The sequence below is a fragment of the Temnothorax nylanderi genome, unplaced genomic scaffold, assembly GCF_030848795.1.
Source record: "Temnothorax nylanderi isolate EJ_2023f unplaced genomic scaffold, tnyl_v1.0 TNYL_tig0576_pilon, whole genome shotgun sequence".
NCBI classification, from domain to species: Eukaryota; Metazoa; Arthropoda; class Insecta; order Hymenoptera; family Formicidae; genus Temnothorax; species Temnothorax nylanderi.
The window spans coordinates 25354-35584 of record NW_027249638.1 but is presented as its reverse complement, the minus strand read 5'-3'; the positions used below and the strand labels follow the sequence as shown (position 1 = coordinate 35584).

At 39.9% G+C, this 10231-nt stretch overlaps 1 pseudogene; it reads right to left on the bottom strand.

Moving 5' to 3' along the window:
• Positions 1-3914: 3914 nt before the first annotated feature.
• LOC139784041 (putative nuclease HARBI1) lies at positions 3915-9265 on the bottom strand (annotated as a pseudogene).
• Positions 9266-10231: the final 966 nt, after the last annotated feature.

Sequence of the window (10231 nt, the reverse complement as noted above, 5' to 3'; positions counted from 1 at the left end):
ACAATACGAGCAACAAAACCAATTTTACAAATGAGGAGAAAATTGATTTATTAGATAAGATATTCGTATATCGTCATATTATTGAAAAGAAACAGAGTAATAAGCCTAAGTTCATCAAAATCGGAGGTGCGGGGTGTAAACTGAATAATTACCGAGTAATATTACATTAATTTTGAAAAAAGACGAAGCAGGGGCCAACATTACCAGAGAATATAATGAGAACAGGGCAATTATACGGACCGAAAAAAATTTACGCAGTTGTTGGGATAACATAAAAAGAGACACCAGAAAATATTGTGCAGCAGTTAAGCAAGAAAGTTACAAAACATGTATAAATTTATCATTAAAATTATAATTAAGGTACATTTCTTTTATGTTAATTAAATTTGTAGGTGGAGGTACAGTAAATGTAAAAAAGATGAGATGTTTGAGCTAGCCCAAGAAATCATGGGTGAGACAGCAGTACATGGATTAAATAATCCATTTGATTCTGATTGCATTGACAATGAGAAAGAAAATGCTTCTTCTGTTATTTCAGAAGAAAATGACGATAATGATCCGGCGCAGGTATTTACAGCAAGTTATAAAAAAATAAAAAAATATGGAAGATCTGTGAGAGTTTACTATCTGCTTTAAATTTTTAGTATCTAATGAAAAATAAACAAATTAGTGATTGGAAAACTTGGGATAGACAAAAATTGAAATCTAAAATAAGTTCTCCGTTGAAAGAAAATATACCGACGACATCAAAAAATGTAAAACCTACAAAAAGGAAGCTTGAAGACGACAAGACATTAGATGAAGCAAAAACTGAATTAGCAGGTATCTTGAAAGCAGATATAGAAAAAAAAAGAAATTATGAAATAGAAATACTAAAAGCTAAATTAGAAAAAGAGAAGTTAAAAATCGATTTATTAAAAATAATAAAAAATAAATGTAAAGTACAGAGTGATATAACTTTTAAATTATAAGCCAAAAACAAAGTACAAAAATAAGTTTTTTTTTATAAGTTAAGGGGATTCTGGAGCGACAGCAATGACCGATATTTATAGGTGTATGATTTTCTTCGAATTGGCTTTACAGATTTGAAATCCCTTTAACACGTTTAAAGTACATACAGAAATGATGGGTGAAGTGGTAAATTGAAGACTAAAAACTTAAAAAAATTAAAAATTATATTTGATACTACTTGGTGTACCTAACCTTTTGTATCTAGAGCTGTCACTTCATGGAAACTTTCGCTTAATATACGAATTATATAGCTTACGTGTACAAATCGAAAATACCCCATTAATCGGACTAGATCAAAGAACAACGTTAAATCATTGAAACTAAGATTAAAAGCCTAATAAGAAAGATTTTCACTGATCGCAGATTTTATGGATGCGTACACACACTCACAAGGGAACGGTCGGGGGTGTCCGAGACCGATTTGGATGCGCTTTGGATATGTTGTTGAGCATCAAAAAATATTAGACTCGTATTTTTTTTTTTTGCGGCTTATCTCGACGTTTAGGGGTTGAAACAACCCCTCGAAAATAACGGATTTTATAGTTTTTAGCGAATATCTTCGAAAATATAAGGCGTATGAAAAAAAGTTTGGTACAAAAGGTTTATGGCTTTTTGTGCTCTTTACAATGGCGTAATCAGATTTTTCAAATTTGTCACATTTTTTAATTTAACCCCACCCCCACCTATTATTTTTGCCAAATATAACAATTTTTCCAACGCAAATTTAAGAGCGTCAAATGCCAAATACATCCATGTGTATTTTTATTATGATACCATTATTAGATTTTTGGCAAGACGAGATGATATGTGGTATAGGCGTCGCGCTGTAGGTAGGTGTTGCGTTATTTCTGTTCAAGTTGCGCCGTACGCTTAAAAATTTCCATTTCAACTCCGGGATGACCGAAAGCGCTGATGCGAAGGCCAGCGCAAGGCTATTTCGAGAGTCCTGGACTAGCAACGGAATGTAGACTCCGATATTATAAATACCACCGCCGAATTGTAAGATCGAGCGGGCAGTCGCAAATTTGAACGTGCGTCACATTAACCGCTACAATAATACACTATCCCAATTATAACTCCGGGACAACCGAAAGCGCTGATGCGAAGGTCAGCACTAGGCGCTGACAGCGAGGAGTTTACGCTATTTCGATAGCGTTAGCACGAAAATAAATAAGCAGGAAGTCCGAAAGGTTATATGGAGTAGGGGAAAGCCTTCGCGCGTTCTGAAGGAAGGCACGGACGGACGGCAGATAGATTTGAGTCGCTGAGCGAGAAGTACATAACATAATTTGGAGAGAGAGAGAGAGAGGTGAATAGTTGAAAGCAGTGAAAGTTGCAGAAAGTAGCATTATTACATTGTATGGATTAAACTTCATTCTGAAAGATATTAAAATTAAATATTTGTCTCGAACTTTAATTATATAAATAAATACGCACTTTATAATTAATGGAGTGGTCTTTGTTAGGTTTGATACCGTCTCTTTCCAATTTGCGACTGCCCGCCCGATACAATTCGGCGGTATTTATAATGTCGGAGTCGACATTCCGTTGCTAGTCCAGGACTCTCGAAATAGCCTTGCGCTGGCCTTCGCATCAGCGCTTTCGGTCATCCCGGAGTTGAAATGGAAATTTTTAAGCGTACGGCGCAACTTGAACAGAAATAACGCAACACCTACCTACAGCGCGACGCCTATACCACATATCATCTCGTCTTGCCAAAAATCTAATAATGGTATCATAATAAAAATACACATGGATGTATTTGGCATTTGACGCTCTTAAATTTGCGTTGGAAAAATTGTTATATTTGGCAAAAATAATAGGTGGGGGTGGGGTTAAATTAAAAAATGTGACAAATTTGAAAAATCTGATTACGCCATTGTAAAGAGCACAAAAAGCCATAAACCTTTTGTACCAAACTTTTTTTCATACGCCTTATATTTTCGAAGATATTCGCTAAAAACTATAAAATCCGTTATTTTCGAGGGGTTGTTTCAACCCCTAAACGTCGAGATACGCCGCAAAAAAAAACACGTGTCTAATGTTTTTTGATGCTCAACAACATATTCAAAGCGCATCCAAATCGGGTAGGTTCTAAATCGGGTTTTTTCGACCAATAAACGTCGAGATAAGCCGCAAAAAAAAAATACGAGTCTAATATTTTTTTATGCTCAACAACATATCCAAAGCGCATCCAAATCGGTCTCGGACACCCCCGACCGTTCCCTTGTCAGTGTACATGGCGTTGCAATCTGACAAGGACAGATATCTCGTAGGATCTCGTTGGATAAAGACATAATGATCAAAATAATCGATATTTTTAATTCCGCTTAGATGAGTGCGCTTTTCCGTCGGAGTTCGGCCGTCACTCCAGGATCCCCTTAACTATAATACTAAAATATATAAACAGTATTACAATAATAAATAATTTTAATTTTTACGTTTTATGTGCATTACTTTTTTATTTCAAAGTATAAGCAGAAACATACAAAATAATTTGTTTTCTGTTATTAAATGAGAAATAAAATGTGGTAGTTATCATTTCTCATTCCTCTTAATGTTAAGCAGGGAAAGATATTTTGTATGAAGAAGAGAACATGTTTGTTATAAAATGTTTCCTTATGTTGTAACGTTTCAAAATAAACTAAAAGATGTTATAATAAAATATATACGCAACATTCTCTAGGCATTAATTATTATTTTTACAATTCGTTACTCCTTTTTTACCAAAATATGGATGCACCAACAGATTCAAAGTTGCCCGCAGATAACATTTATTTGCTGTTTCCAAATATGTTGTTCTTAATTATATGTTTTACAGTAACCTGTTATTATTGAAATATATATTAGTCATAATATCAAATATAAGATTACCTATATGTTATAATTGATTCATATCAACATTACCTATTAAAATATTCCAAAATTAAATCTTTTTTATTATTGATATTTATCTCATTATTTACATATCGCATTTGCGCAACAGCATTATTGTATATCTGGGGATTAATTGGATTTTGGAATAACTTTCTGTTGAGCAATATTATGTAGAACAGCTGTTGCCACAATAACAGGAAGCGCCCTTTTAACTATATGAAAACGTGTTTCAATTGACAAAACTGCAAATGTTTGTTTCCAAATTCCAAAACATCTTTCAATTTTTGAGCGTGTTCAAATATAATACTCTGCTGGTGTTGTGGGATTTAGTACCGGAGTCATCAAGTATGGTAAATTTGGATAACCGGAATTTCCAAAGAGTAAACCGTCACCAAATGTACCCAATTCAAACAATGTTTTAATTCTTGAGTGATTAAAAATAGTAGATTCGGGCCAACGCGCTACTATGTCAATTATTTCCAATCTTGCATTAATAATCACTTGTACGTTTATTGAAAAAAATCCTTTTCTATTACGGTACGACTCACTGGTTTCTCCACCTTATAGAATATAAAGAAACTTTGTAAAAACAAGATAGGGAAGACCGGGGCTAGACCGTTAGTTTTTTTTCGGTGCCGATTTTTAACAACAAAATAAATAATTGTAGTTAAATGTGGTATACCACTGTAAAGAGTGAACCTTTAGCTACAAAATTTATACAGGAAATTTTTATCTACGTCGCTTTGTTTAACCGGTATAGAGCAAAAACGACAACGGTGCAAAAATTGAAATCTCAAAAATGCCGGGGTTGAACCGCCACCCCCCGGGGTTAATCCGTTACACTGCATTTTCAAAACATATAAGTACATCTAATCCTGAAAAATGATAGGATACATTTTAATAATTGTTTTTTAAGAGAAAAATAAAAATTTATTTCAAATTTTTATGCGAAACATTAAAAAATAATTGTTTTACCTATTCCATAAAACAATTTAGGTACGTGAATACAGAGGTTAACCAAATCGTAAACTCCCCAACGGCACGTCACATTGTCAACGCGGGCAACCACGGGGAACACGCGTGACGGTGTTCCGGTGCCATAGGATCAGCGCGGACCCTCGAGCAACCTAACCAAGCCGCGTTTCTCGCGGGTGAGCGATAAATACCGACAGGGGGGTTAGAAAAGCTCGCGGTGGAGCGCGACCATTTTATCGACTCGACGGCGTCCTCGCGCCGATTCCTCGACGCGCCGACGACGACGACGACGACGGCCACGACCACCACGACGACAATGGCCACGACCACCACCACGACGACGACGACGACGACGATGACCACGACGACGACGACGACGACGACGACGACGACGACGACGATGACCACCACCGACACCACCACCACTACAACGGCGGCGACAATGACGCCGAGACGATGCGGCGAACGCTGGACGATGCGGTCGCACGCGCGACTGTCACTGACACAACGACCAACAACGACGATCTACCGCGCGCGCGGCATGTCAACTCTCGCGCGGAAATCGCGGGATCTCAGAGCCGTGCCGTGTCTCGCCGTACCTCGCCGACGTGCCGTGAGCGCGAGCGATCTCGAAAACAACGGTCCGCCATCTTTTCGGTTGGCCAAAACACCCGTTTTGCGACGATACGTGCGTACCATTTCCCTCCTACACAAACTGACGCACGTGCAAGGGAAGATAGAATCACGCTCGAGGGAAACCTAACCTGAAATCGCCGTGAGCTGAAGTCGTGCGCCCGGCGCGCCACAGTGACGAGCTGGCGGACCAGCCCCGGGTGCTTACTGGCGGATAAGCCCCAAACACAAGTTTCAGGTTTGATCGCCCACGAAATATTAGACATCAACGATAATGAAAAAACTACACTGGATTCGTGTTCAGCATGCATTACTCTTTATAATCCCGTACCTCGAGATTTGGAGAGCAAATATTATTGCAGATATTACAATATTTCCACGCGCAGAAAATTTCACTTTCACCTTCCGAAAACACGTTTGCCCTCGTAAAAATCATAACACGGCAGGTAACCTGTTGAAACTCCGTTGGTCACATGGGTACCATAAGCAGCGTTTACAATGTTAATAGCGAGTTCGCACAATATACAGGTTCCGAGATATTTGATTTGGCGGATTTACCCCGTTAGCGGTCTAGCCCCGGTCTCCCCTATATATGTTTATATATCCTGCAATTACATTATTCTTACCATATGATTGAATTTTTACATGTGTATAATCCATACAACCAACAACACGTATAACTGTTTGATAAAATTTTTGCTGATTTCGACAAATTTCTTCTGGTGAAGTAGTAAGTTTTATAAATTGATTTCTTAACGCAGCAATGGCAGGAGAAACTCGATGAACAATACTATGAGCGCTTACTTCGCTGATGCCACAGAAATCACCAACAGTCATAAGAAATGATCCAGTTGCATAAAACCGCAGAGCAACCACTAATTGGATCACAGGTGGAATGGCATTATTTCTATTATATATATATGTATATATATATATATACACACATTTATTTATATATATAAATAAATAAATATTTGTATATATTATGACGACGACGAGTCCGCCTCGGTCTCGCCCGCCGAGAAGGAGCGCGCCGTCAATTCACAAAAGATTTCAGAAATCGGTAAAAGGTATTATTGGTACAGACTGGTAGCTCGACCAGGCATGTCCTTTAAAGCTCGGTATAAGCGCCAGGCGCGAATGCTCGCACCACGGTACACTAGGTCCAAACGCCAAATATCTCAGGCGTGAATTCCTAATGTTTTAGATCGCTGTTAGATATCGGATATAAGGAGGAGAGGGAGCGCAGCGCAATTAGCACACACAAATAATAATAAGGATAACAAATATAATGTATTTCAAAAGAAAACAAAGTTACTTCAGAAGGAATCGGTGAATGATAAATCACCTCCCGAATAACGGCGACTACTACGATTAATTACCGCGAATAGCAATAACGCAAATAACATCGGCTAATACAATTGATGGCCGCGAATTACACGAACGCAGAGCACAAGACGCGATTACACGAACGCAGTGCACAAGACGCGATTACACGAATGCAATGTACAAGACGCGATTACACGAACGCAGTGCACAAGACGCGATTACACGAATGCACAATAAATCACGTCGACGACTACACTTAAGGAAGCGATTGGTATCTCGCCCGTATTCTCCTAACTACGCGCGACGTCTCGCACATAGTCCCGTAGTGGCTACACGCGACGTCTCGCGAGTAGTCCCGTAATAACCCTCCGCGACGTCTCGCGAATGGTCCGTAATAACTCTGCGAATTGTATCCCGCAATCACGCGACGATACCTCGCGAAGTCCGCCATACCGAATATAAGTGCCTCGCACCCCAGAACCTGATTACGCAAACACACTCCTCAGTTCCGCGACAATACTGTCCGATTGGCGCGAAGGACACCTCACTAAAGAACGCGATTACACAAAACGCACGCTATCACTCGAACGCAATCTACAAGACGCGATCACACGAAACGTAGTATACAGGATGCGACCGCACTATACCCGAATAATGTAACCGGAAATAAGTTGGCGCTGAAAGTTCATATTTTTTAATGAATTATAGCTCAAACGATTGCTCCTTAATTGCTATTTCAGAATCAAGAATTGCTCCCCTTTTAAAATTAATATTTTTTAAAATATTTACAAAAAACAAAAATTAAAATTTTTACTCCAAAACATATTTCTAATAGCTTTGTGCAACTAAATCCGGCATCAAACGATTGCTCCTTATTGCTCCATCATTACTTTAGTGATTTATTGCATTTTTATTGAAAAATAAACTAATTAATTATTTCACAAGTGACAACGCCGCCACCTATCGGCCGCCTATCGTAACTATATGGTTCGGCAGCCAACGGCGGAAATATTCGAACGTAACATGACAGCTCTATCATTTATAACTATATCTCAAAGAGTTTAATCAACATTTTCTATTGATTTTGATAGATTAATTGTTCCTCGCTTGCTCTATTGGGATATTCAATCGCTCCATTCGTATAATTAATTTTGTATGATATTTTAGCAAAAAACTATTCATTTTCTTGAAAAAATACATTTTCCACAGTCTTCTGCAAGTATATCCAACATAAAACGATTGCTCCTTAATTGCTACGCGTTGCTCCATCATTACTTTAATGATTTATTGCATTTGAATAGTTTTTTGCTAAAATATTATGCAAAATTAATTATACGAATGGAGCGATTGAATATCCCAATAGAGCAAGCGAGGAACAATTATCTATCAAAAATCAATCGAAAATGTTGATTAAACTCTTTGAGATATAGTTATAAACGATATAGCTGTTATGTTACGTTCGAATATTTCCGCCGTTGGCTGCCGAACCATATAGTTACGATAGGCGGCCGATAGGTGGCGGCGTTGTCACTTGTGAAATAATTAATTAGTTTATTTTTCAATAAAAATGCAATAAATCACTAAAGTAATGATGGAGCAATAAGGAGCAATCGTTTGATGCCGGATTTAGTTGCACAAAGCTATTAGAAATATGTTTTGGAGTAAAAATTTTAATTTTTGTTTTTTGTAAATATTTTAAAAAATATTAATTTTAAAAGGGGAGCAATTCATGAATCTGAAGGAGCAATTAAGGAGCAATCGTTTAAGCTACAATTCATTAAAAAATATGAACTTCCAGCGCCAACTTATTTCCGGTAATAATGCACGGATTCTACGCCGCCTTACCGGTCAGTACACGGTACTACGGCTGACTCTCCGCCGATCCTCGATATGCGCTCCCGCATCGCGGGACGGAATTTACCGCGTGGCTCTAATACCGCGGTGACTGCCGGTCGCGTACAGTTTCTCGAGAGGGGCGACTACGCACTCTCTCGGCCGGACCCTCCGTCAGTTTCTTTCCGGTATTTACTTACGGTACTCATGCCTTCCGCGATCTTACGCGACTCTCGGACGGGTCTCGGCCTTGAGAAGAACCTTACTTGATTATAAAATGTTCGAGCAGTGGCCTTACAGTTTTCGTCGTCGCAGGTACGGCAGCTGGAGCTCCTCAGGATGTCTCCTCTCGCCACGCTGACACGACAGTGACGATTCTGGCCCGGCGAGACCACGCTGGGCCCGCGCGCCTGCGCGCCGTGCTTGAGCCCTCCTCAACCGATCGGCCCTTCGCGAGCGCCGCGTCCGAACTGAGCGCCTTCCGCTCCTGTCGGCGCCCCTCGCGCCTTCCTCGCTCTCCGGCGGTGTATTTAAATGCTGCTTCGAGTCCGGCTGACCAGGCCGCGACTTCGGGACCGGTATTCGACTGCCAGGCTGGCCGGGCCATGGTTACGTCAACCGGAGGCAGTATCCGTGGCGATCTCTTCTGTAATCGGGCTTCTCAGCGCCGATTGGGCTGAGCGCTCGCCCTGCGAGTCGCTCCAAGCAACACCGACAATGGGCCCAAGCGTGACCCGCCCGCCGGCCAACTCCTCCACAGTATGCCCCCTGATAGTTCCCACGGTGCGGCTCAAGCCGTTACAATTTCCATCAGCCAACTACTCAACATCTAAAAAGCTCGCAAAAAGATAATAAAAGATAATCGATTACGACGCGGTCGCCCCGCCCCGCTCGGGCGGAGGCGACATCCCGGACGCTCCCCTCGGCCGAGCTACCGTCTGGACAGGGGACGTGACTTGTCCCGTCACAATATTTATATATAGGGGAGACCGGGGCCTAACCGTCAGTTTTTTTTCGGTGCCGATTTTTAACAAGAAAATAAATAATTTTAGTTAAATGTGGTATACTACTGTAAAGAGTGAACCTTTAGCTACAAAATTTATATAGGAAATTTTTATCTACGTTGCTTTGTTTAACCGGTATAGAGCAAAAACGACAACGGTGGAAAAATTGAAATCTCAAAAATGCCGGGGTTTAACCGTCACACTGCATTTTCAATACATATACGTACATCTAATCCTGAAAAATGATAGGATACATCTTAATAATTGTTTTTTAAGAGAAAAATATAAAAATTTATTTAAAATTTTTATGCGAAACATTATTAAAAAATAGTTACGAGGGTTCCTCTTTCCGCAGAAGTCACTCGCCCGACTTGTTTCACTCCTCGACGTCCGATGACTCTATTCGGTGTCTAAACGGTTGTAATTCCCGTCTCATCCATATTCCATATGTAGTGAGCCTGGAAATACCCGGAAATGCCTTGGAAATGCACCCGGACTGCTTACTGACGGATTAACCCCAAACACAAGTTTCAGGTTTGATCGCCCACGAAATATTAGACATCAACGAT